This window comes from Dromaius novaehollandiae, chromosome 1 (assembly GCF_036370855.1).
Source record: "Dromaius novaehollandiae isolate bDroNov1 chromosome 1, bDroNov1.hap1, whole genome shotgun sequence".
NCBI lineage: Eukaryota > Metazoa > Chordata > Aves > Casuariiformes > Dromaiidae > Dromaius > Dromaius novaehollandiae.
In genome coordinates, this window is record NC_088098.1 from 203,045,669 (window position 1) to 203,072,087 (window position 26,419).

The following is a 26,419-nucleotide window of genomic DNA, read 5'->3' on the forward strand; positions in this document are numbered from 1 at the left end:
TACCAACCACAGGAAAGCTTCACTGAGATGTCACATTTTCTTAGACATGAAAAGCAATCAGCCATGTGATACAAATCCTCATGAAGCTAGGCTTCACTAGTTTCCCATACTCAGAACACTTCGTGTAGCTATCTATTCCTGACGTTCCTTTTTCACCAGAACATAAGAAGTGGCCACCATGTAGAGTAGAAGGAATAATAGTCAATGGATAGTTTTTCTAAAGGATGTTGATTCTCTGTGCTCCTACACTGTCAGTTTACGGCCAGATTCCAATTAATGAAGTTTTTTACCAGTTGTTTTCACTCTTTAAGAATGTATAGAAACACAGGGTTGTGTTTGTTAACCCACACTGTGGTGGCTTGTTTGGACTGGGCCAGCAGAATCAATTCTTACGTGATCCGTTTTCAGATTAAGTTTAAAAGGTTCACAAATTCATAGTGAATGAGTTGAAAATGCCTCACTGAATATTTTCTCTCTTTCTATCTTAGGGCTAGGGAGACAGAATATGCTGATGGCCTTAGACATGTGTGTGGGTCCACACGAACTACCTAAATCAGTACTCCTCAATTTACTTTGGCCCTGGGGTAACAACACCAAACACATTACCATTAGGTTTTGCTCTCCCTGTCAGCTTCAGTTCTAACTTTTCTACAGCCAAAGAAACACTAGAAGATTTTACAGGCAGCACATTGCTTACAAGCAGGGACTGGCAGCTTAGACAGGAATCACACCTTTTTCAGCATGGAAGTGGAAAACCACCTGTGGTCTGTGGGTATAACAGCAAGGGCAGATGTGCAATTATATACTTTTCCTTAACTCTGTGTTACTACTGAAGAACTAATTTTTTTCTTGCAAACTTTTTTCCAAAGGAGTTATGCCTTTGGTGTTTCCTGGGAGGAAAGACAGCAGACAGGTCTGCTAGCCTTTGATAATGAAGTGGCCTGTTGAGGTGAAGGGAGACAGTCCTGCTTTCCATAATTCTTTTATCAATTCACAGCTGCTGCTGTGGAATAGAAAGCTTCCCATTTTCTGTATCAGATATCCTTCATTCATAATTTGTTCCAAAGCTATACTTAGCAAACATAAAATGAAAGAAAAGAAGTAAGGGCAAGATGTTGGACTTTGGAGTTTACAGTGGAGAGGTTAAACCCCACGGTGCTGGCTCCCTGGGTCAAGGACCTCTGAGGAAAAGTTCTCCCAAGGGAAGCTCCAACCTCCCTCTGAGAGAAGTGACCATAGGTTCCTGAAAGCCTTCGCCTCGGGCTTGCTTGAGAGCCCTGTTCTTTCTCTGGAGATCTGTTGTACAACACTGGAGAGGTCATTTGACCTCAGCTCTCCATCTAAGATAATGCAGGAGAAATAGTATTAGTGTAACTCATATAGGCAGCAGAAAGAAAAATGCACAGTGAAGTACTCAGATACTATGTGATCATGTAGAGAAAGGCAGGGAACAAATTTTGGCTTCTGTTGTCAAAAAACTGAGGGTGGGGTGGAGGGTTTCTCCAGTGACAAAGCATTTACCACCTCATTATAAAATTTCCAGGAAGACGAAGCAATGACAGTCATTGCAGTGCCACAGCTAAACAAGCTCAAACTTGGTAAAAACGTCAGCCTGTGTAGAAACAAACTGTGTCTTGTCTACATTGAAATTTCACAGTGATACAAATAATGTGATTAATGATCTCTTGAAAACCATACCTTTTTGGCAGTTGAATATATAGCCTTAGAGCTTTCAGTTTTAAATAATTTGTTACTGCTCCACCACCCTTTTCCCGGCAACAGAGTTGGGGATGGGTGGCTCATATTTCTGAAAGAGAGATGGCTGCAGGTGGCCAAGATACCAGAAGGGAAGAGTCAGCTGGGCTCAAACAATCCCTGTCCAGGTGTAGCAGCACGACTGAAAAATACCACATAACTCAGCTATAACTTCTTAGCGTGCTTTTCTGCCAATGCATACTAACATACCAGGCCCAACTTTTCCATGCCAGAAGCAGAGTTCACTCAACAGCTATTTTCAAGTTCTCTGCATAGGGTGTGTGGGAGTGAACACCGAAGTCATGAGTTAATCATTGAGGGGGAAAAGTCAGGGCAAGTTTTATTCAGAGACTTCTGGCTCAACAGTAAGTGTTTGGGAGAAAGTTTTTCTAAATACTTTACAATGACTATCTTATACTGTTTGTTTTATGTGCAATGCCACCATGATTAGATCTAACTTTATTGACTTCAGTGAAAATTAAACCAGAAATTTAGCCCTTTGGAACAGACCTTGTGATTCAGTTTGGAATAAACACTTCTCATAGTAAACAATGCATTGTTTTTAGTGGATTTGATGTCCAAGTTATTTGTCACTCAATACAAGATGACCTTGGCTACCAGACAACACGGGGCCTTGCCTACTTAATAGACCTGGCAAAAGGCACATAAAGACACTGGAATATATGTAACATGTATTGACAATGACTAAACCACACACTGCACAACTATAGGAAAGAACACTTATGTTCTGTAATCTTTCATTATGACTGAGGGGTTTTATTTCTTCTAGTGGGTCAGTAAAACTGGCATACAAAGCCTCTGTCTCTGTGGAGTGTATAAATCTAAATGAAGTTTCCCTGGAAGCACTGAGAAATTACAAGCCAGAAAAAAATGGAGAAAAGAGACAACTAATATAATGGAAAAGTAAAACCTACGCCTACAAGAAAAATGGAGAGTATAACTTTCAGCAGCATTTAAGAGAAACAATCCATGGAGACACTGCAGAACTTGGAGTAGCAGCAGACAGGAGGCCACACCACTGCTGCTGGCATCGTGGAGGCACAGGGAACCATGTCCTCTCTCAGTTCCACCATAATGGGCACAAGGTTAGAAAACTGGATAAATTTGACTTATATATGTAAGAAAACTATACAATGACAGTGGAAGTGACCTGCTTTGCGAAAGAAAGGGTTAAAGCATTTCTTTTTCTTTTACTCTTCTCCACATTATTTGTCCAGTAACACCATTACCTGAATAAGCACACGTGGATATCCCGTGGACAGCATTTATGAAGGGGAAATCAGTCTTTCAGATGTAGTTATGCCAGATACAAGGAAAAGGGGTATGGCAGCACATGACCTGGTTTTTGAGTGTAGAATGGGGGATAAAAACTCAGAGACACCACATTCTTTACTGTTCACCATGCTGCAGCTGAAGAAATTATTTCTGATCATTCAACTTCTGGTACAGCTTCCCTGAGCATAGCAAGATGCAAAGGAATCCCAGTACAGTCTTTTATAATCTGAAAGGTTATGTACAAACTCCAGAGGTGCTGATGCTATTATCTGACTGACCTGAAATGGCTTCGTTTGAGAAAACAGTGCGCAATGTAACTGACAGTCTTCCTAAGCTATATTTTCTAAACCGAAAGATTTGTCAGTCTTCAAACAAAAGGGGAGGAAAGTATTTATTACATCTAAGAGATAAGATGTCTTTTCTACAAGATGTTCTTTCTACTTGTATATTTAGCCCCAAATAAATGCAAGAAAATCTAAATTATTTAGGTTGCAGTATAACCAATATAGTTTGGTTCCGTTCCCTGGTATTTATAGTCAATGCAGGATAAACCTGAAGCAGGTAGAAAAAATCAAATTATTTTTAACAATGCTGTATTCAAAGTGAAGCTGCTGTAGCCCCTGGTGACATGGCATTTTATCATCTAACATGAGCTGGTGTGCAAGGATGTAACTCCACTGACTCCAGTCACTCCAGTGAGTGAGAGATCACATTCTTACAGGTTGTTGCATAAACTTAAATATAAGCAGTTGAACAAGTATTTGCAGGAGTAAAGCCTAAGATGTACACTACATGAAGTTCTACATAATAATGTTACATGAGTTCAGATTTGCACCCAAACTGTCATTGCAGATAAGCATCTTTATAATGTCTATTAAACCTAGACATCGATAGTGGGAAAAGGCTCTTGTGTAGAGCGAGACGGGACATTTTCCATGAAGGGCAAAAGTTTAGCAAAAGGATTTTTTTAATTTCCATTCCTACACAAATTTCACCTTGCAGCATGCTTAGTTATGCTACACGTGAACATGGAGGGTACTTTTTTCCTCGTGCTATTCAAGAATGGTATAGTTACAGGTTTAACTTCCACTCTCAAACTGACACAAATTGCTTTATCATTACTGTTTTATTTTTACAATCATTCCAACCTAAAATTTCCTCTCAGCAGTGTGGCTCTTTATTAGCCTTTTGAAAACATCAGGTCAGAAAATTCAAACTGAAAAGCAGCCATTACTTGGTTATTGATGCTAACCCTTTGATAGGTCTGGGGAAGTCAGGTACATTATGTCTGGGCCTTTGAACATTTTTTTTTCCTTTTCATTCCAGCAAGCAATAACATCAGAGACATCAAGCTAATCCTTTCAGTTTCTAATCAGTATTGCGGACACATTTATTTCAGGGACTGAGCCTCTCTGCAGCTATTGAGAATTTCAAGTTGAAACATTAATAATTATAAAAATGTCACTGAGATGACATAGTGCACCTTTCTGCTGCCTACAGTTTCGCAGGAAAACAAAGTTACTGGAAGTAGCAGTTGTTCATCCTGGTGAAGTAAAACATTATTAAAAGCGTTTAATATGCATGAATCGACATTTTACAGAAAAAAATATGCTTAAATGCTACTAGTCATAATCAGTACAGATTTGTCTGCACTGGCCAGTGCCCTTTTTCCTCATCTTTCAGAAAGTGGGAGATGGCACATTTCATGTTGGAGGATCTCTCACTGACCCCTTCCTCCAAGGATGTGCTTCCCTCATTCAAACAAGAAGCTCAGACCTCAAGACCAGCCTCCACATTAGCCCTGCCTTTTCCTAGGGTGTTATTTTTAACTCCTCTGAGAAGATAATTTTGGTTTCCACCAGTCCTCACAGTGAAGGCAGAGAGAATATAGAGAGAATAGTTATTTTCTGTCTGAACATGTGGAAAGTCAGCTTTTACTGTTAAATGATTAAACTTGACGTTGCTTTCTGTTCCTCCTCCCTCATGGCAGAACATCATGGAACAACTGAAAAAGTTATTTCTGTTTGCTTTCTGAGCTCCATGGAGCTGTTAGTGATCACATTCCAAAAAACTTCCCTTGGTACAAGCCAGGATTTTCATATAAGTACCTGGCCCCCAGAGTTCAGACTACAAAAAATAATAATAATAATAAAAAAAATCACAAGACTTGACAACACTGGAAATTTTACAAGTACTGTACATTAGGGGAGCGCACTAAAGAGCTTAAAAGCTCTTCTTCTTTTAAGAAAGAAGAAAACCTCTCTTCTACCTACAAGACCACCTTGACGCACAGTGAGGAAAAAGACAGCTATTGACGTTTGAGAAATTTAAATGAAGCAGAGCAATTCTTGCATCTCCCTTCTCCCATCAGCAAAATAATTACAGGAAAGGAAGTAGAAATAATCATTGATCAAAACTTCCAACACCTTTAACCGGTCAAATATTTTTCACTTAGTAGTTCTTTTCTTCTTTATTAGCTCCAGAGTACTTCAGCAGCAACGGAATTTCTGAGCATTTTGGCCAACGTGCCTAAAATCATACATCCAACCGAAATGTTTTTCAAAGTTCATGCAGAGTTACAGCAATGCAGATCTTAAAGACTATTACAGAATTTCATCAGAAAAAGTTTTGAGCAATTTCATCTGTAATCTGTGCTGATAAAAATACAAAAAAAAAAAAAAAAAAAAAGCTTTAATAATCACTTTGCAGCCAAACACAGAAGCAAAACTATTCTTTCTAATTCTAAAACAAACTCATTGAGATTACATCTGCAAAGATGTGTTGGGGTGATTTAAACCTATCCTGAGCATTAATAAGCAAAGACAATATTAAACCTATTCCTCCATTACACTTCTATATAAGAACTGCCGTGCACCAGTGTGTGCTCTGTGAAAATGCCCAGTAAAAAGCTGAAAAAACAGCAAGAAGGTTATCTGCCATATTCCAGCTCATTTTGATACACCAAGACTGGTTTAAACCCTGAAGTATGAGGTTTAGTATCCCTTCTAAAATTTCTATCATCATTAACTGCTGTGACTCTAAATAACCAGGTCCTCTTTGTACCATTCATTGTACTATAGTTTATGAACACATGGGGCTGAATTTCAGTATTTCTGGGACTGCAAATTAGATGCAACTCCGTTAAAATCAATGGGCTCTGGGCTTTCATTCCCTGCCACTCTACGCTTATAGAGCCACAAGTCTCTTCATTCTGTTTACTCTTCTCTTTCTAGGCAGATGGTGTGATTACTTAGTCACCAAATTTGGACTTTCCCATCACTTCTGTAGAAAGATTGCAGACTTGTCAACAAAATGTTCCTTTATATTTGTCAGTCTTTCCTCTTTTGCAGTAATTGCAAAGGAAGATGGGTGCACAGATCTGAAAATCAAACTGCTTCTGCCTGGTGATGTTTGTCAAAGTCTGCTGCGGGTAGAATCACAAGTTCTCTTCCTGCAAGCAGAGGCAGGGCCAGTTTTCCCAACCTCCTGCGAAGCACAGACTGGATTTTTCTGGATTCAAAACTGGATCCTTCGCTTCTCCGACTTACAGGCAGAGCTGGTATTTTTCCTGAGATAGCTACTGTTTGATGGCTTTTTATGCCATGACCTTGCTCCTGTCTTCATGAAACAGTGCATTTCAAGGGCTTTAATTAGGTACATAACTGCAAATAGTGACCAGCATTGTCCCCCACAAACATTTTGAGAATATTATTTGCTTATTTACAGCCTTTCATTGTTCCAGCTTATGAATTCCAGTCATTTAAAGCAACAGCCTTTTTTTGCTGAATATGGAATTCGGTGTTAACATCTGTTTTATTCTTTTTTAGATATGGAAAACAACTTTTTTTTTTTTAAAATGATCTCTACTAACCAAAATGGTGTTTACTTTCTCATGTTTGCAGTGAAATTAAAAGTCAGTACTATCACGAACAATAGTTTGCCAATAAATATAAACTACTTTGGCCTTTCCTGGTCCTTCTAAGACAGCTGACTCCTAGAATAAATGACAGTAGCATTTTCAAAGCTGCTAAGTTATTCTGATCCCACAGAAGCAGATACTGTCTGGCATGAAGGATTTTAGAATTGGTGAATCTGAACAGACAGGAATAACTGAGTGAGCAGAATTCACTGTTAAAACCTTGATAAAGAGCTTAAGATAAAAAGGGAGATTTATACCGAAATAGAAGCTTACAGTAGCAGAGTGGTTTAATTTACTCTGCCATGTAGTAAGCAAAAAGGCATGTAAAAGGTGGGTAGGTAGACCTGACTTGTACATAGATCAATATTTTGTTGATCTCTGGCCACAAAACAATTAATCTTCGAAGTGCAGGGCAAAAGTAAAGGGGAATTTGATGTCAAATCAGTTAACCACAATCTGAAATTGAAAAAAAGGATGCAGTATTGATAATGATGGCTAACACAAGTTCCCCCTATTAAGTCATAGCATCCATTGCAATATATTAATTACGCGATGCAGTCAGCTTGATCTCCCAGTCTAACACCATAGCAGTCAACTGCAGCAATGTCTCCATCATTCTCTTCAGAACTTCATTTTCTTAGCTGAGGCTGAACGACTTTTTAGAGAAAAAATTCATTTCAGCTATCAACCATAAGCTTTGTTTATCTACACAGTTTGCTTTATGGAGGGAACAGAACTGTTCAGGAAATAAATGTAGGCACGACACTATCACTGTGTTAATATACTTGGAAATTCAGTTTGGAAACCATCTTTAACTGTCATGTCTCCAGACAACAACCAGTAAGCTATAAAACGCGTATGCATTCAAGGGTAAAAAAGAAAAAAAAGGCGGGAGGAGGGGAATAGCAAAAAGGAGAAAAGGAAGGGAATCAGATAATTAAACTCTTCCAAGAATATGTTATTTTTCCAGAACACATATGAATACTGTATGGGTATTAAATTGATAATGGCTTTTATTAAAAAATGCTGCTTGATTCTAAAAGAAGAACTGTATGAAGTGACGGGAATATTCCAATAGACTGACATTTTTCTGCCTTCCAAGCATCTCCTCAAGTAGTTAAAAGTTTAAAGAAAGTAAAACCTAGCAAGCTTCTTCTGATCCTTTGAAGTTTTACCATGTATTGCTTACAAGACTAGATCAAACATTTTTTTGTTCCATATCAGAATACAAAAACAGGACTTTTCAGCATTCCTCATGAAACTGTGGGAGATGAGCAGACACACTGACCATCCTGGACTGAGATTCACCCCCCACCCCAACTTTAAGCTGCTACCTATGATACCCAGGTGAGAAGCATCACTGAGGTTCCAACACTGCCAAGAGAGAGATCAGTGATAGTGACCAGTGTTTCAAAGTCTAGTTGGAGGCCTGTAGCTAGTGGTGTATCCCGGGGTCAATACTGGGGCTATTACTGTTTAACATCTTCAGTAATGACCTGAGTGGTGAGACAGAGTGCACCCTCAGCAAGTTTGCTGATGATACAAAACTCTGAGGAGTGGCTGATACACCAGAGGGCTGTGCTGCCATTCAGAGGGACCTCGACAGGCTGGAGAGATGGGTGGAGAGGAACCTTCTGAAGTTCAACAAGGGGAAGTGCAGAGTCCTTCACCTAGGGAGTAATAACGCCATGCACCAGTACAGGCTGGGGGTTGACCTGCTGGAAAGCAGCTCTGCAGAGAAATCTCTGGGGGTCCTGGTGGACAATCCCGGTGGAGCATGAGCCGGCAATGTGCCCTCGTGGCCAAGAAGGCCAATGGTATCCTGGGCTGCATTAGGAAGAGTGTTTCCAGCAGATCAAGGGAGGTGGTCATCCCCCTCTACTCAGCCCTGGTGAGGCCACATCTGGAGTGCTGTGTCCAGTTCTGGGCTCCCCAATACAAAAGAGACATGGAGTTACTGGATCAAGTCCAGCAAAGGGCCATAAAGGTAATGAAGGGACTGGAACATCTCTTGTATGAGGAGAGGCTGAGAGAGCTGGGCCTGTTCACCCTGGAGAAGAGAAGACTCAGGGGGGATCTTATCAATATGTATAAGTATTTTAAGGGAAGATGTAAAGAAGATGGGGCCAGACTCTTCTTAGTGGTGCCCAGTGACAGGACGAGAGGCAACAGATGCAAACAGACACAGGAAGGTCCATCTGAACATGAGGAAATCTTTACTGTGAGGGTGACTGAGCACTGGAACAGGTTGCCCAGAGAGGTTGTGGAGTCTCCTTCCTTGGAGATATTCGAAAGCCGTCTGGACAGGGTGCTAGGTAACGTGCTCTAGATGACCCTGTTGAGCAGGGGGAGTTGGACTGGATGATCTCCAGAGGTCCCTTCCAATCTCAACCATTCTGTGATTCTGTGAGACAGAGTCCCCAAAGAGACATACATCAGGCCTTGGTTGTGCTGAATCTTCCTGTAGAGATGTCTATGGCACTGGATACTGAAGTAATCTACAGCAAGCTTAATTCAGACACCCTATGAGACATCTACATTTAGACAAAATAAATAAGGCCTAAATATTCATGGCATCAGTTCATCAAATTTGGGATAAAACACTTTCACTGCATCACAGTCACTATTCTAAACCTAAAGCAATTGGCATCATTGGCTCATGGGGTGGGACACCTCAGCAGATGTCTGCCGTAAGGCTAGTCACTCAAGACCTTCTTTACGTAAGCAACACAGGGAAAAGGGCATATTTTAGGGTACAGTTCATCTGACCCATTGTAGCTCTCTACTTCAGGATGAAACAAATCAAATCTAAGAAGCTCCCACTTCTCTCCACTAACTATAAAAGGAGGTTCAACTACCAGCTTATATGTAAGAGATGCTGTTTTCTTCCACAGCATCTCTCATTCTAGAAGGACACCATCTCACTAACATACTCTATGCATCCTCAGTAAGCTGTCATTATTCCTCATTATAGAACAATACCCCACACTCTAAGAAACAAGAGCAGAAGTATGATTTCCTTTTCTTTTTATTAAAGGACCAGTTCTTTAACTGTTGCCTCTAGGCATCATCATTGATCCTTAAATTAACACCTCTTGAGAGGAACAGAAGAGGGAACTGTTACTTCAGACTGGCTACAAATTCAGGAAGACCTTTTGCATCAGATAAATTCTTTTCATGTTTTGAAACTGTGCTTCAGACACATCAGTTAGATCTTTACAGACTAATGAAAAGCTTATTAACCCATCACTGTGTCATTTTATGTCTATAATCCACCTTGAGGAAGAAGCATGAAATGGAACTACAGTTAGCATACTTGAAATTTGCAGTGGAAAACCAGTGGAAAGAAAAGAAAACAGAAAATAGAAGCACATAAAAGGGCAATGTCATCTATTAGAAATCACTTCTCAATGTAAAGGGCAATTTTTTCAATGTAAATAAAATACCCCTAAGAAAAGATGTATTGTCTCATCTATCAAAAAGGGTATGTTTACATACATAGCTGATCTGGGAAAGGTATAGAAGCGGAACTGTGGAGCCATCATCTTGATCTACCTTTATTGCCCGGACAGACTTATTCCATCTTAAAATACTTATCTACTTTGGCAAAACTCTCCCTGGATGAATCACTGCACTAGGAATCAGGGAACATAGGGTCCGTATGTTTAAGTTATGTCTTTGCCTCCCTATATCACCTTGAACTATTTAATTAAGGCCACATGCCCAAATGCAGATAAAAACTCATATCAGTGCTTTCTAAACTGAAGCATATATTTTAGCCAAAAATTACTTCTGTCAGGGATGCTACTGCATACTTTCCAAACAGGAATATTCTCAAGTACATCTATGCTACCACAGTGATAACAAGAGCCTGTTCCTACTTCAGAGGCACTTACTGCCGAGCCCCCGTGGTGCATCCTTTTTTCCAGTTGCCATAACATGTCAAAGGAGGTGCCAAATATATGAATACCTCTTCTGAAGTGTCAGAGCAATTGTCACTAGGTGGGTTCTGGAGTCAAACAGTGACAGAACACATCAAAGACAGACAAATGCATTAGACAAGTAATCAGATTACTCAGCCAAAGAGTAATGCCAAACTGAAACCACTTTACAACAACTCTTGCTGGATAGTCAGTGGTGATTAGCTCATCAGTGGTTACAGGTGGCATAAGCTTCAAAGCAGCTGCTCTCACAGCTCTGCCAAGGGAACTTTTGAGTCAGAAGGGCACAGGGGATGATCTGGTCACAGAAGAAGCACAGCCAGCGCAAACAGCTCAAATTGAAACCTATCTTTAACATCTCATTTTCAGACTGGATCTCATGGTTTTTATTACTTGCAGGTTTTCTTCCATGGGGTCACAATGTGAGCTGCAGATGAGAGAACAGGCAGTTAGTTCAAACGCTCAATAAATGATGAACAGTCATTTCTATTCTCTCAACTATGTACCAAACCATCTATACATTTGGGGTCAGATTCTTGGCTGCTGTAAATCAGAATAGGTCTGCTTGAGTCCATAGAGATGCACCCATTTACATCTGTAAAACAATCTGACCTCCTTTAGCGATGAGGTTTTGCTTCTGCATATTGCTCAGGTCAGACTCACTTGTCTGTATTTTCTTGGTTTCTGTCTTTTAATGGTTGTACTTTGCCCTTTTAGCCAGAGGGAGTTAGCAAGCGAACTCAGAGAAATGTGTTATTTTTGAATATGAATCATGTTTATGTCCCATCAGTCCATCAACACCTCCTTTTACACTAATAAGCTATTAAAAATCTGTGTTAGAAGATCACTAATCTTTCAAGAGGTTAATATGTAGCTCATCCAATTCTATCACTTCTGCGACAGAAGTGGGAATTTGGGAACAGAGCACATTTCATTTAAAAGAAAAAAAGAAACAAACATGCGAAGAGAAATGTATTGTCAAGACTTGCGAGGGCCTATGTTGTTGTTTCAGATATTTATTTATTTCACTGTGATCACATTCTTTCCACTGTTTTGCCCTGTAATGACATCAGTCTTTTGACATGATTACAGACTTAAAAATGCATAGCGTCATAAGGTCAAAGAGGGGGCAGAGAAGCAAATGTTAATAGCCATTACCCATCACAACAGCACTTTGTAAGAGCAGGTCATCTGCCCTTTATCTGCCAGATGATGGGCATGAACAAGAGAAGACCCACTCTGGCTGAGTTGGAAGAGCCTTGCTTAGGTCAAGTGACTCCCCATAGACTGACATTCTGAGACCGGTGCTCAGACTCTGTAACCGAGGTCTTAGCTACCAGAAAGAAAATAAGTCTCTCTAGTACATAGCAACATGGATTTCAGAGAGTTTATGCAGTACCAGAGCCCAGCCATGGGAACGTGTGTGCCTTTAGCAGCCATGACAGAGTGCAATGAGAAAACTGAATCCTCTCCAGAGGTAGAGGTGAACGAAGCCCTTGCTTTCAGCAGAGAAAAGAGAGTTTTGGCCTCCTGACTTCTCTTTGCTTTAATACCGGTTTGCACCCTTGGTGACCTTGGTGGGTATATTTATCAATAGTCAGTGACAGGTAAATCAGCCTTCAGGCTGCAGTGTCCCATGTCAAGTCAAATGCACTGAAACCTCCTTTCTCAATTGCAACCTCTGTTGTTTCAGACACATTTTGTCCTTCAAGATGGACCTTTCCATCCAAACCCCAGTTTGTGATATTCACAAGAGTTATTCACAATATACAAATGGTTCAGGAAACCTAGACATGCAGCAGCTTATGTAAGAGAACTGAAAAACAAATAGGCTTACCAAACTTTAATAGCTGACTCTCTGCTCTTTACCGTAACCCATCAGCACTATTACTCTGATGAGAGACAGCAACAGGAAATACCTGGATGCTGCCTGCTCTGTGCACTGCTGGGACCTGATAAAACAGTACTTTCCTTGTGGTACCAGAAAGTTACCTGGACTGCAGAGATGAATTCTCCAAGGCGTCTGCAAAATATTAGCAGCCTCTTTCTGAGACATTTGGAATGACACTGAAAAAATAATTTAATGATCTCCTGCTGCCTTCTGCTGACATACAACTCTGTGAGCTCTGCAGACCCATACGGAACAGAAGCATCTCATTTATTTCCTCCTACTGCCATCCTAGTTTGGCCATATCGCTGTAGCAAAGTAATAAAAACCACACTGAATAGGAAAATGGACTGCTACGGAGATTATTTTAATGCATTATACACCGTATTCTCTGATAAACTTCCAGCTCATGAATTATCCTGAGCAGATCATATTTTTCCCAATGGCACAGTCATTATTCAAAGTTCTTTGTCAAATCACACCCAATAATCTACCCTGAACAGCAAATTAAGAGTGTTCAAAATTGGAATAGCTTTGCCTGGACACACTGAGCACACATCCTGCATCAGTTCCCAAACTGTCTGCGTGTAACTCATTGCAGGCACTCATTACAAGGAACTGGATATTTAACTCCCTCTCAAAACTCTGTGTAATTTTAGGGCATGGCCTGGTTTATGCAGAGGCAAAACAAACCTCTTTCTCTTATTGTGCAGAGACAGAAAACTAACTCCAAAGGCCTCTGTCTGGACTTTCCAAATGGGCATGGCAGAGCAGGGTGAGGTAGAAAAGTGGCATCTGTCAAGCTGCTGTCTCTCAGTTCCTCAGAGGAAGCAAAAGCACAAAAGAACAGTAAACAGTTCAAGAGTCCTGTAAACTCATAAAGAAGAAAGTACGAGACAGCTTATCTCAGAAAAGAGAGAAACAAGAGGGAGGTATCATAAAGTCTAAAATCACAGTGGGATAAAGCAGAGAGTATTATGTCTTCCAGGCAGGAGGACACTGTGTCACCAAATCCTGGAGCCTCCGTCTCTCCCCGCCTTGTGGGCAGGACACCTGAGAGAACGTACGGGGCCTTCAGAGGCCCCTTTTGGTCTGCTGCCAGGCGCCGTGGCAGCACGCTGCTCTTCACTGCGGCCTCCCAGCACAGCCACACGCCATTGTTTCTGCAAACCTCCTAGCACAGAGACAGTAAGTGAATACACACGTGACCCTCCAGGACCAGTACTTCGCAGTATTTGCCCAACTCCTGTGGCTACATTTATATTGCTGCTAAGCAGCTCAAGTGAATCTTTGCCAGGTGCCCAAAGCAATGAAAAAAGTTTGAGGGGAAAAAAAAAAGCCACATAATAAAACAGAAAAAAAAAATCCCTCAACACTGAGCAGGTGCCAAAGCACTTTGCCCTGTTTTTTAAGGGACAAGCAAGACTACTTTTCAAACAGAACCACATTCTGTTTGCTGGTTTCTACAGAAATGTTTTCCACAGAGCAAGCAGGAATTTCAACTGTTTCTTATCAGTAACTTGAGCTGGCTGAATCATTCAAAGAACATCTGTTTTAAAACCATTCTATAACATATTGCAGATTTTAAAGAAAATAAAGTATGAAAAAATCAGTTACAACTGGAAATCTAAGACATTATAAGGCTAAGGAGAAGCTTATGAGGGGAGACAACTGGCAAGTGGTTTAATACTGTAGCTAATTTTGTCAGACCGACTGGACACTTTGTTTGACACATTCTCTACTAGATATTAATATTGAGGTACTGCCCTTCCAATATTTAGAAGCGGAATACAGTTCTGATAAGTATCAAAGGGTTGTTTAAGTGTATTTGACTCCAGATGGCATTAGTGTGGGAAGACTTTACCTTCAATGTTTCCATGTGACTACAGCAATGATTAGCCACATGACTATCTGCTCCTGTTTAAATAATGGTTCAAATGTTATTCTTACTCTTAGACTTTGCAAACTACCGAAAACTTTAGGAAAAGAATGCCAAAAAAGTTTGAAAAATGGGATATAGAGGAGGAGGAAAAAAATAGGTGTAATAAGTCTAGAATAAAGACAAATGTGAGGAACTGGTAACAGCTTACAGAGCAACTCCATAAACAGATGATGTGAAGAATGGTATCAATCATTTGTCAAGAAGGATTAATCTATATGAGATGTGCACGGGCTGCAGCTGAGGAAATTTGAGATTAACTGTTAGAAATACATTTGTAACTACAAGAGTAGCTTTTACTGAAACATAAGCATCAAGAGATCCTCTTTCCCCCGTGAACAGAGAAATCCCAAAACCGTTATTAGGTTTGAGATGGTTCAGACTGCCTAAACCAGTTCTTCTGTGCTTCCAGCAAATGGACTAAATGAGATTCAGGGGCTGCTTTGAGCTCAGACACTTCTGTATACTCATCTAACTCACATATTAGGACTGCTAAAGAGGAGGCTCGAGCTGCATTTGAGGCATTGTCGCAATGGAGAAAATACTCCAATTTATGAAGAGTCACTAGATATTTTTCAAAAGCATGCAACAGACTCGAGCAGCATGTGATAAACAAGGAATCATTATGAATGAATTGAGTTAAAGCCAAACAAAATATAAGATCACATAATCCAACCTCCTCTGTAACAATGCCTATAGTATTTTTCCCAGTTATTCACCCGATAGAAATATGCCCACCAGGATGCTTATCCAGGCCATATCTGGAAATTCAAATAGACGAAGAACCCATCACTCATGGCAGAACTCACCACTGCTGTCAGCATCATTGCTGTCAGAAATACAAGGCTTAAAACGTAGCTGGCTTTCACTAACGGCCTCTGGTTCTTGCCTCTTCCCTTGTAGCAGTGATATTGATCCTGCTCTGAAGGTGTCTCCTTGCTGTTTGTTTCTAAGCCACAAGTAAGGTACCAACATCAACGGCTTACCTCTTGAAACATCTTTGAAATGGAAATTTGAAACTGAGCACAAACATACAGTTTTATGCAAGAGCAAGCCCCAGAGTGACAAATGTCCAGAGCTGGTGCAACTCGAACCACCTAGGGCTTCCCGAGGAAAGGCACCTCGAAACACTCAGGCTGCTTTCACTGGGGCTGAGGCCAGTGGACTCTGCAATCGGCAGGCAGCCTTCACCCTTGGGTTCCCTCTCATAGCACCCCAGGACCTGCTGAAGAACAGCCGGTCAAGTTTCAAAGGAACATCTCTCTGAGGCTTAAGTGCTCCTAGCAGGGCAAGGACATACTAGACAAATGTGGCTTTGGGCAAGACTGCTAATTAGAAATATGGCATTGTGCTAAATATTCCTGCTTTTTGTGAAAAATGTATTGAGAAAGAAACTAAAGTGCTGGACTGCAGAGGAGCATTAGAAGTACTAGCCAGAGTCACCTTCAAATTCATGATGTTTATACCTTCTTTAATGACAATTATTCTCATCCTTCTCTAATACCCCTGTGAAAACACGGTTGGTTTACACTAGCGTTATGTCTGGATGTTGCCATTCCATTCTGCTGCTAGTCTTACTTTTTTATGTTGTTCTAGTAATGCAGAGAGAGCAAGTATTCTGTTTTTAACATTCAGCAAATAACTGCATTTCCTGGGAAGAAAAAGAAGGCAAGAGAAAGACCCACATCACCAGAAAGAAAAAAAAGAAAAGAAAAAGGAGAGAATGAACATTCCTTTGTTTAGCAAGCTTAAAAAAGTGCACTTACATGCTTGTAAACTCCCAGTCTTGATATCTTATGGTCTCAGTATAAGAGATGTTAGGAGGTTCAATTGCAGCTGAGTTCTAAAGTCATTGCTGTATTTCTTAAGAGACTTGTCTATGTCAGGCAGAAGCGGGTGTACTCTGAAATATCCCTGAATAAAAATAGCATTGTTAAATTCAGTCTGAGATGCATTTTAACAAATGAGATGAGGATTTTCCCCTACTTTTCTATTTAGCTAACTGTATTTTGATAACACAGCTTGTCTCTTCATAAGATGTATCATGAAGTCTTCAGAGGGATAAACATAGTCAGATCTATTGCAGTCACTAAGATGAACACATCTGACTCAACAGCTATATAACAGCTTTTCTAAACACAATACAGAAATGCAGTGCTCGGCACATGCAAATGACTGTAAAATTGGAATAAACATCATTTGATAGAGGTAAAAGCAAAATTTGTCATGCTGGGTGTTTATTACTAATACAAAAATAGGAATTACTGTGTGAACAACACACAAAAAGCTTGACGCAAAGCCTATTAAAAAGTAATAGAAAGATTTCTACTGTCGTTAATGGGCTTCAGATCACATCTAAAGCACTTTTGAAGTGCTTGATCAGCTTCATCACTGAAATTCTTACAGAAAGAGAGAACAAGTACAGCTTTTATACACACATACAGAACAGCACAAACTCTTCAGCCTTTTTAACCAAAATGTTTTAATTAGCTGCTTGTGCAAATTGTTGTGCTGCCTCTCCAAAGTGTTTATGAAATACCAAAGATTCTACTGGTCATGGAATTTCATTGAGATCTTCCAAAATACAGAGAATATGAATTGCAAGATTACCTCTAGGAACAATCATTCTCCATATTCATTTGATTCCTGGACTCCTGCAAGGCTTTTGATAAGAGACTTTTGATCACATAACTCCCAAAAGGAGGTCACGTATTCCATGCTTCTGTCCCTCAGCACAATCAGTTCTGTCTACACTGTTCTTGACCATTGCTTATCCAACCTGAACTCCAGTGACAGTGTTTCCACAGTTTCCCAAAGCAATCTCAGTGCTTAACTTCTCTTACTATAAAAATATTTTCTGTTTTCTAAACTAAACCTCCTCTGTTGCCATTTCTGCCCATACATCTTCTCTCCAAGTCCACTGTGAGCAATTTATTTCCCAACTCTGTGCTGCGATATTTTCCATAGTTAGAATATCTTATTTCCCTCCTGCTTTCACTTCTCTGGACTAAAAGAATACAACTGAAGTCTGTTTCTTGGGATTTTTTAAAATATTCCTATCTGCATCATAAACTAATTTTAGCTGCTGGATAGCAATTACCCTACTTGGTTAGATATGGATTTATGGGCATGAAATTCATACCATACATGTGTCTTATCAGTAATTTTAGCAGCATCCAACATCCCAAAAAATTTCAAGAGATTCATTTGTATTTTTGAATGTATACATAAAAAAAGAGAGAGCAAAAGAGTGAAACACTGGAAGATTCATTTGATTTTCTAGTGCTAGCATAAAATGATTCCTATGCCTTGTATCACAAAAGCCACCAGCAACAGAGAAATAAAATCACAGTTTATTGATGCTAATGGCATCAAACATCCATTTTTAAATTCTTTGAAATATTTTCCTGATGAAAAATTATGAGTCATTGTTTTAGACCAGGAGAGAGACAAGGATGCCATATCATCAAAGACACAAAATCAATTTGCCACTAAATCAGTTCTGCATTCAATGAAGCTATAATAAATTAGCAGGAAAAAAACATGCATTGGGGGGGGCTAATGTATTAAATAGGTCACAGAAAAAGCCTGAGCCTATAATTCAATTCAGTTGTAGCGTAAAGGTCAAGCAATGAGATATTAATAAAGCACCTTTAATGACTGTTAGATGGTTAGAATGCGATTTTCTGTTGCATTCAAAAAAAAAGTGGATTCAGACCAGCATGTTGTACACATACATAAAAGAGTATATGAGAACTGATCAGAATGTCTCCTATATTTTGGAGGCTTATTAATCTTTTATTGAAAAATATATTAGATTCATACTTCAGACTGTTTTCAGTTTCATTCAGTTTCAAAAATCTCCAGGTATAACAATGCCAGACTTCATTTATTAAAAATGTGCCTTCCTATAGTGTTGGATTTTTGCATATCTATTAGACAGATGCTCTATTCCATCTGAAGGAGGATAACAGTTAGGCTCATAACATTTTTGTCTTTTTCACAACTTATTCTATGATGAACTTGCATATGTTAGGTAAATCTAGTCTGATTGTGTGTGTGGTATGCATGTGTGCAAGTATATGGTAGGCTTTTGTATGGAATGCAGTAACTTGTGCACAGATAAGAACAGATTAGTTCTAAGTAAAGTTAGGTAAACTCAGATTTGGGAGCCTACTCTCATCATCCGTGAAGATTGCTTTGCACAGCTGTATCAAACCAAAGCAGGAACTATGTTGTCACTGAACAGAAAGCATAGCCGAAGAAAGGTGAATTTGGCTTAAATGCTATTGCCCTACATACCACCCTACATGCCCCTTCATCTTGGCAGCCTGTATTTTTTTTTGTGTGTTGCCCACTAGGACTGGACAATGACTGTACTCAGCCCTGCGCTCAGGGCTGTTTTCTGGAATGCATCACTTGACAAATAATTGAGATTAAATGTTTCTACTGGGATCAAACAGCAGCAGGCTCCAGGCACACACCACACAGAACAACTCAGAGCTTTTCTTCTTTGTCAGCATCAGCTCAAAGATTCTTTGCAGTAACCAAATTCAGTTCAGCATTTGCCACAGAAATGAAAGATTGGAGCCAGACAAGGGTCAGACAAGTGAGGGAAGGAGGAAGAGAGGGAAGGGATGAAGCTGAGATAAAGAGTCAATAAAAGAAACCTGGAGAGTCAGACTCACTGTGTTGGCTGTGGAGGAGCAGATGGATAAGGTGATGCCAGAACCTTCTGCTTTCAGGAAACATCACATTTCCAAGGCCTTTCTAATGATAGAAAAAGGAAGAGTTGTTAATCTGGCTTTCGAAGCTCTGGCACAAGTTAAGCAAGTAGTTATGTCATGGCTGTTATCTCATCCATGAGTGGCAACTGTTGTAAGCTACTGCAGGCTTTGCTTGTATGCCGAGCCACTCCCTGGCAGCTGAAACATGCAGTGTTGTTCATGCTGGTTAAGAACTGATAGAAGGTTCTGAGATGCACCCCAGTTCAATAAAAAGATAGGTCCTTGCACTTGGAAAGCTTCAAAGGTTAAGACAAAAATAGATTAATTACTTCCCAAGGTCTCAAGGGTGCAGGGCTGAAAAGAAACTCTCAGGCCATCAGATGTATCCTCTCCTATTACAACCAGCATACAACCCTTTTTGTATTTGAGGTCAATCCAAAAAGCAGTTTGGTTCCTTCTCTTCCTCCTCCTCCAGTATATTTATATAGAGCACTTCTAAGCCCTTGTTTTGCTAGGTTAACAAAGACATGGTGCTTTTGTCATTTAAATATTTCATTGTCTCTGCTAAAGTATCTCCCCCAATAGCTCCCAACATTTTTGTCCTTTTCACAGCATATTCTCCAATCAACTTAAATATGCTAGTCCATCTCCTTCTCAGTTGTCTGAACTCGTGTTTCACTTTTATAGAGAAAACAACACTAGTTTAGATGATACCCTACAGTGACAGAAAAAGGCAGAGACCGCCACTGAGTGCCTTGCAATGTCATTCAGAGAAATAATACAAACAACGGGAACTTCTCTTCTCCACAAAACTTGAGTCTCATTTTAAAATGAATCTGCAATGGATTTCCAGTCTTATCAACTCCAGCACAGCCACTCTTTTCCATTTTGCCTTATCCAGCTAATTTTGCTGTTGACTCTTAAAATGCTGGGTCACTGCTAACTAAGATTCTAGAGCCATCTTGACCTAGTAGGTGTGCTCACAGATGAGGCACCTTGGCCATGGGGAGGGATGTTAGTCATGATATGCATTCATAACAAAAACACAAAACATTGCAGATCTCTAGACTAACTTCTAAAAATGTCACCTAATGGCAAAAACATCCAGAGCAGAAAATCTTCCTACTCCCAGAATTCACATTCTTCTCTTTCCTCTTTCTTCTAGTTTCCTGAATGGCAGGAACAAAATCCCATAAACATAAAGATTTTGAAAAAAGCAAAAAGCTGCTTAAGTGAATTTGCCAAATAATTTTCAAAAGACATCCAAAAAAACCTAAGATGCCAAAGTCTTTTGGAATTTCAATTGAAACTGTGTTCCTGCTGTCTTTTGAAAAAATCTTACCAATTATCTTTGCATCCAGAACTGTAGAGCAAGGAAATAGCTGTTCCATTTCTTAAGTTATCCTTCCACTGTAAACTATTTTTAACATGCTGAAGAAAGACACTGCTCCTAAATTCATCCACTGCCTTTCTATTGAATTTTTTCTCACTTTTATAAGGGAGAAGGTCTGAGTCCAACTGACGAAATACAGATGTTCCTGTTAAAGACACTCCGCAATCCAGTCCTTCCCTGCTCCCTCTAGGATGACATTACCTTCAGTGTAACAAGGTCTATATATCCACTATTTCAGGAACCTGTTGAATCAAGACCAGGTTCTACCAGTTAAGGAGACACAGGACAGGGTTTTCTGGAAACAACACACACACACTGCACTCTCCAAATTCTTTTTTCTCACTGGGAATAAACAAGGAGGTTCAAGAAAGAGCAGTAGCCTGGTGTGATTAAGGAAAACTTGTTTGCTTCAAATGGAAAAAATTATTTGGTGAGGTGGACACCAAGTGCTCTCATGTGTGCTGTGCTCTGGACCAAAACACTGACTGTGCCTAGATTTCAACATTTTTATGAAAAGAACTCAGACTTTCAAAATAAACTCATTTCTTAAGATTGATTAAACCTTGAGGAGAAGTTATTTTAAGTTTTGTGGCCAAAGAGGCAAAATTATTTGAGGCTAGGTTATGCTTTTGAGAAGTAGATGCTGGAGCTGATTAAACTTCATTCATTTCCTCAGCAAGAGTTAGGGCAGACTAGAGAGGTAACAAAACGTTTGTGCTGCAGGTGAGGGGGGAGAAAGGAAGTCACTGTATCATCCTTGACTCTGGCCACCCTGCTCCATCTGCCTGGGGGAAAAGCAATGGAGAAGCCTTGTCTCACCTGGCTGCAAATCACTGGCTGAATGTCCAACATCACACAGAGAAAGTCCTCCTCAGTGCAGACACTTCAAAAGTTCAGAAAGTCTCAGAAGGGCTTTGGGCCTTAAAAGACAGGCCTTACAAGAACAGAAACTACAATATGTCTTTTACAGTAGCAAAACTCAGAGTGACTAGGTAAAACAGAACAAGGATAAAGGGGCTGTAAACAGCTCTTACTTCTCATCCATTATATCCTTCCCTCCAGACTTCACTTAGCTCAGCAGCTTCCTGACTTGCGACAATTTACATAGTCCTCTCCTGAATCCACAGGGAATATCTCTTTCCTCTTGTCACTTCTGCAGTCTGGCTCTATGCTTAATCTCCTTCCCCTCAGCAATCTCTCAGTCCCCACTATATTGTATAAAGAGCAAATACTCCTTTCCACAGCTCCCTCAACTCATGCTAGTCAACCATGATCCCCCGACCATGATCAGGTGCTCTCAGGAAAGAACCTTCCCCACCAGAAGTTTCACCTGATTCAGAGGGAAGCAGACATGTAAAAAAGTAAAGGTAAATATATACTTTTCTTCTCTTTTGCCTAACTACATCCTTAAAAAAGAGAGAGAGAAAAAAGAGGAGACTGGCAGACTATAAATTCCTTATATATAAAAAAATGGTCAACTAACACAACCTACAGATACTGCTGCTCATGCAAGAATTCAGAAGCTGGGAAATTCCAGAATAAAAAGGTCCATCATGCAACCTGAATTTGCTTTCCTTTTTTATCTGCATAATGACATGATCTTCAGTGAAGGTATCCCATGTTATGGGCTGTATTTCAGCTTATTCATTGCACAGGATGGATCACATTCAGTTAAAGAAAATCAATGTCAAAATGTTGTTCAGTATGCAGCCCTCACATTGGTTTTTGCATGATACTCATGTTGTGATCCAAAGATCGTGTGCTAGTTTTCCTCTCTGGCTTTTCTTTGATGATTGTCACACTCATATGACTTCACAGACAATCCTTACAACCCCCTTCCAAAGTAAACCAGTAGTATTTTTAGTCCGAGGGACAAACAAGATCTTTAGGCACAGAAAGCCAAACATATCTGCAGATCTGGGGTGCCCAGTCTGGGAATCTTTAGGCCTGGTTTCGCAGGTCTCCTAACATTAAAGACAGTAGGATATAAGAGATAAAATATTTTATATTTTTGTAACATTTGCATACCAACAAAATCCTTAGTGGTGGTATTTGTCTGCTTTCAATACAGGCAACTACACTAGAGATACATTTATAGAGAGAGATGTCCATCTACATAGATATATAGACCACTGAGTGAGTGGAGGGTGATCAGTACTTCTACAGCAGGTGACCCCTTAGACCTTAAATGTTCCAGTTTCTTTCAACTGAATATAATAGGAGCTTAACATGATCATTTCCAAAGGAGAAAGGATGCCTCTTTAGCATCACAGCCTGGTGGTTGGGGCAGCTGCGTGGAAAGCTGATGAACTAAGCACAGCTCCCTCACTGCCTGAAGTCTGCTGCCTCGCAACGCCTTCATCCTACAGACTAACATTTCACATACCCATGCAAGAGGGAGAAGTCTTGGGTGTCACTAAGGCTATTTCTGAAGTTTGCCTGAGACATTTACTGGATAATACACATAAACAGTACCCTCAAAAGTTTTTTTCTCTTTAATCTATCATTTGTATTCTATCCAACATGATTCTGAGTCCTAAACAGCAAAAAACATGTTAGTATCGTCTTTATAGCCCTCCTGGGCTCTTGTACCATGAAGCAACACCCCTTTGTTAGGATAAAATCTGAGCAGGAAGGGAACATGTCAGGACTTTAATACAAGCAGACTTCCTTTCTGCTTTATTCTGAAAAAAAAAAGTGCTTTCACACAGCAGCAAGGTGAATGCAAAGGTCAACAAAAATTAGCAATAGATTGTTTCTCAGACTTGCCAGATCTACTGTTTTCCCCTTATCAAGCCCTTGCCTTAAGAGAACTTTCCAGGAATCTCTTCCAGGTTTTCTAAACCAGATTCCACACACAGAGATTTAATACGAAATATAAGATGTGTGTCAGTGTTTGTTAACAAATACCATTGGCCCCAGAAAGTTTTAGTCATTTTTTCTGTGACTTCCTTTCAAAAAATCACCATTTAGATTATCCAAAACCAAATTTCGTAGATTCTTTTACATATGTCAAGCAAATATAGGGTTTTTTTCAGCACTTATAATATATTAGTCCCCAGGCACCAAGGAAGTTCAGGACCCCTTCTTTCTAGGAATAGGACATTCTCTGACAAGTCTTGGTCCAAACAGGAAATAAAGCATGCCAGGCTTTTATGTGGCACAAGCTATGCCACCACACATGATGCAGAGCTGCAGCTCTGTCCATTCCTTTTCATAGCTGTCCCTGCCTTTCTCATGTATCTTGGCAGAGAGGTCTCTACAAAACCTGGTTCCCTCCTGCCTGTCACCTGTCATCTGTTCCCTTGCACATGAGCACTAGGCTAGTAGTCATGGTTTGTAGCCTCTAGCAAAAATTACAACAGATATTCAGAGACAGTGTATGTGAAATACACTACTTTACAAATACATCTGCTAGTAGACCTTGACATGGAGGCTGAAGACTCCAAAGATGATGGGGAGGAAAAGGCAAGAGTAAGATGAGCATGAAGTGAGAAAGAAAGGGATGAAGATGCATAGTATGTAAACCAAGGAGGGAATTGGAGTCATTCCTTTTTCACATCCTTGCCTCTCAGTTACATTGCCTTCTTTTTACGACAATGTAAGACATCCATCAAAAGCTTCTAGCAATAGAAATAACTAATAACATCTATTCCCCTAGTATCTAGTTCCCTATTACTCACTATTCCACACTATTCCCTAGTGTATTGATACATCACTGCAGGCCAGAAGCATACAGGCAATCAAAAAGTCTGCATTCTCTATCTATTCATTAAACTCTTTGGGGATCTGTGCTTAAATTCTTTCATTCAGCTTCTTACTCTTTCCTGTCACAAGGTTATGATTTTTAAGGGAAGAACAAGACAGCACAAAACTAATTCATGGCATTAGTAAGTGTCATCCAAATATCATTTCGTCTTCTCTAGCAATTAATCTGTGCCACTAAATTACTTCTCCTAAAAGTTTTTCTCATGGCTTTAATATAAATGAGATTGTACCACAAGCATATAGGTCCTTCTGAAAGGGCACTGTAATGATATATACCAAAAGAAACACCTGATTAACACCCAGTAATGGTCCCAGTGCGCCCAGTTTCCAGTAAAGAATGAAACCGATTGTTGTTAATGCTTCTGTGTTATCTGGTACCCTGTGTAACTACGCTTCTGTAAGGTGACTGTAATGTTCTCACTAATTGGGATTCTCCTGTCTACTTTCTTTGTTAGATATATGGATCTATGCGAATCATTCTCTTTTTTTCATACGTTCCTCAATTTCAGCAGTATTCCCAGATTCACAGGCTGTGTATGAATCAGCTTATGATTATAAGGATTGGAAGAGGAAGGACTCTCCCTTTGACTCTCATTTCCAGTTCTCCAGGCCAAACTCTTAACTCAGTAGCATTAAAAAGAATATAAATGAAGAGGAACAGGTGAGATGGAGAGGAGAAAAGGCAACTAACTACTTCTGGCATCATATCTTTCAATGTAAAGCATCTTTAAAAAGATTTAACTGGTTCCATTTCCCTGTAGAAATAAAATTGTTTTGCCTTTGATTTATAACATTGCCAGAGCAGACATAAATGACCCCAAAGCCATGTTTATTTTGTCTTATTCTGTAATATTTCATTTAAAAATGATCTATTTATTAGTGTTTCAGCTTTACCAAAAGCCCCCCCAAAAAACCCCAGCTGGAATGGATGTTGTTGTTTTTACTTATTTATTTGTTTGTTTGGAATTTGACCAATTCATTAGTAATAAATCTTGCTAGCGTGCTATCACTGATTTTTAAAGTAAGTAATTCCACCTGACGCAATACCAATGCTAATAAAAAAGTCCAGTCTGAAGTCATTCACTGTTTGGTCAAGGTGATTTCAGTTTTTTGGGATAAGTTTCTTCTGATGAGCACTTTTTTTGTAAAGATGGCTGGAGTGCAACTTTGCAGAAAAAAGAAAAAGAAAAGTCAAGTTTCTTAGTTATACAAATGGCTAAGCTTCTGCAGGGCAGGGGATTCACATCAGCCAATGAAAACAGCCAGCATTCAGACCATAGTCAGCTATAATATCCCTACCCTCATCTCAGCATTTGATATAATGCTCATCGCTGAGGTTTCAAGACACCAAATTAATTATTTTTGTGTTTTCACACTACTTATTACAAGTACTCGCACGCACGCTCTCTCTCTCTCTCTTTAATAGCTCTTCTAATCCAGTATTCACACAGTTTTCAATCTCATATATGTGGTAAAGGAGTCTCATGTACCTTACAAATTTTGCCACTGTATTTCCGCACATGGAATTTTGGGCTTGAGCACACATTTTCTGGATGCTGCTGTGTCATGCAGGGTACAGTGAGTCAATTCTAACTCTGCCTGTCATGGGATGTGACCAAGTCCCTGTCTAGAAATCCATTACCCATTTAGAAATGTTAGTACGGAATTGGACATAATGCAACTTAGCTGCCTCTCAGAGGATATAAAGATCAGTACCTAAGCTTGCTCAGATGCACAGACAAGGAGTCCCTCTGCCCCTCTCATTGTGAATGTTGATCTGACAGAGGTGGGAG

General features: G+C 39.8%; 1 long non-coding RNA gene across 1 annotated transcript in view; it reads right to left on the bottom strand.

The window, feature by feature from the left end:
* Positions 1–7,965: 7,965 nt before the first annotated feature.
* Positions 7,966–26,419, bottom strand: part of LOC112987435 (uncharacterized) — a 46,307-nt gene continuing 27,853 nt past the window's right edge. Inside the window, exons 3-5 of the long non-coding RNA XR_003260271.2 lie at positions 19,427–19,508; positions 16,505–16,652; positions 7,966–11,338 (exon numbers count right to left, since the gene is read on the bottom strand). This is a non-coding gene — a long non-coding RNA (uncharacterized LOC112987435). The remainder of the gene's footprint in view (positions 11,339–16,504; positions 16,653–19,426; positions 19,509–26,419) is intronic.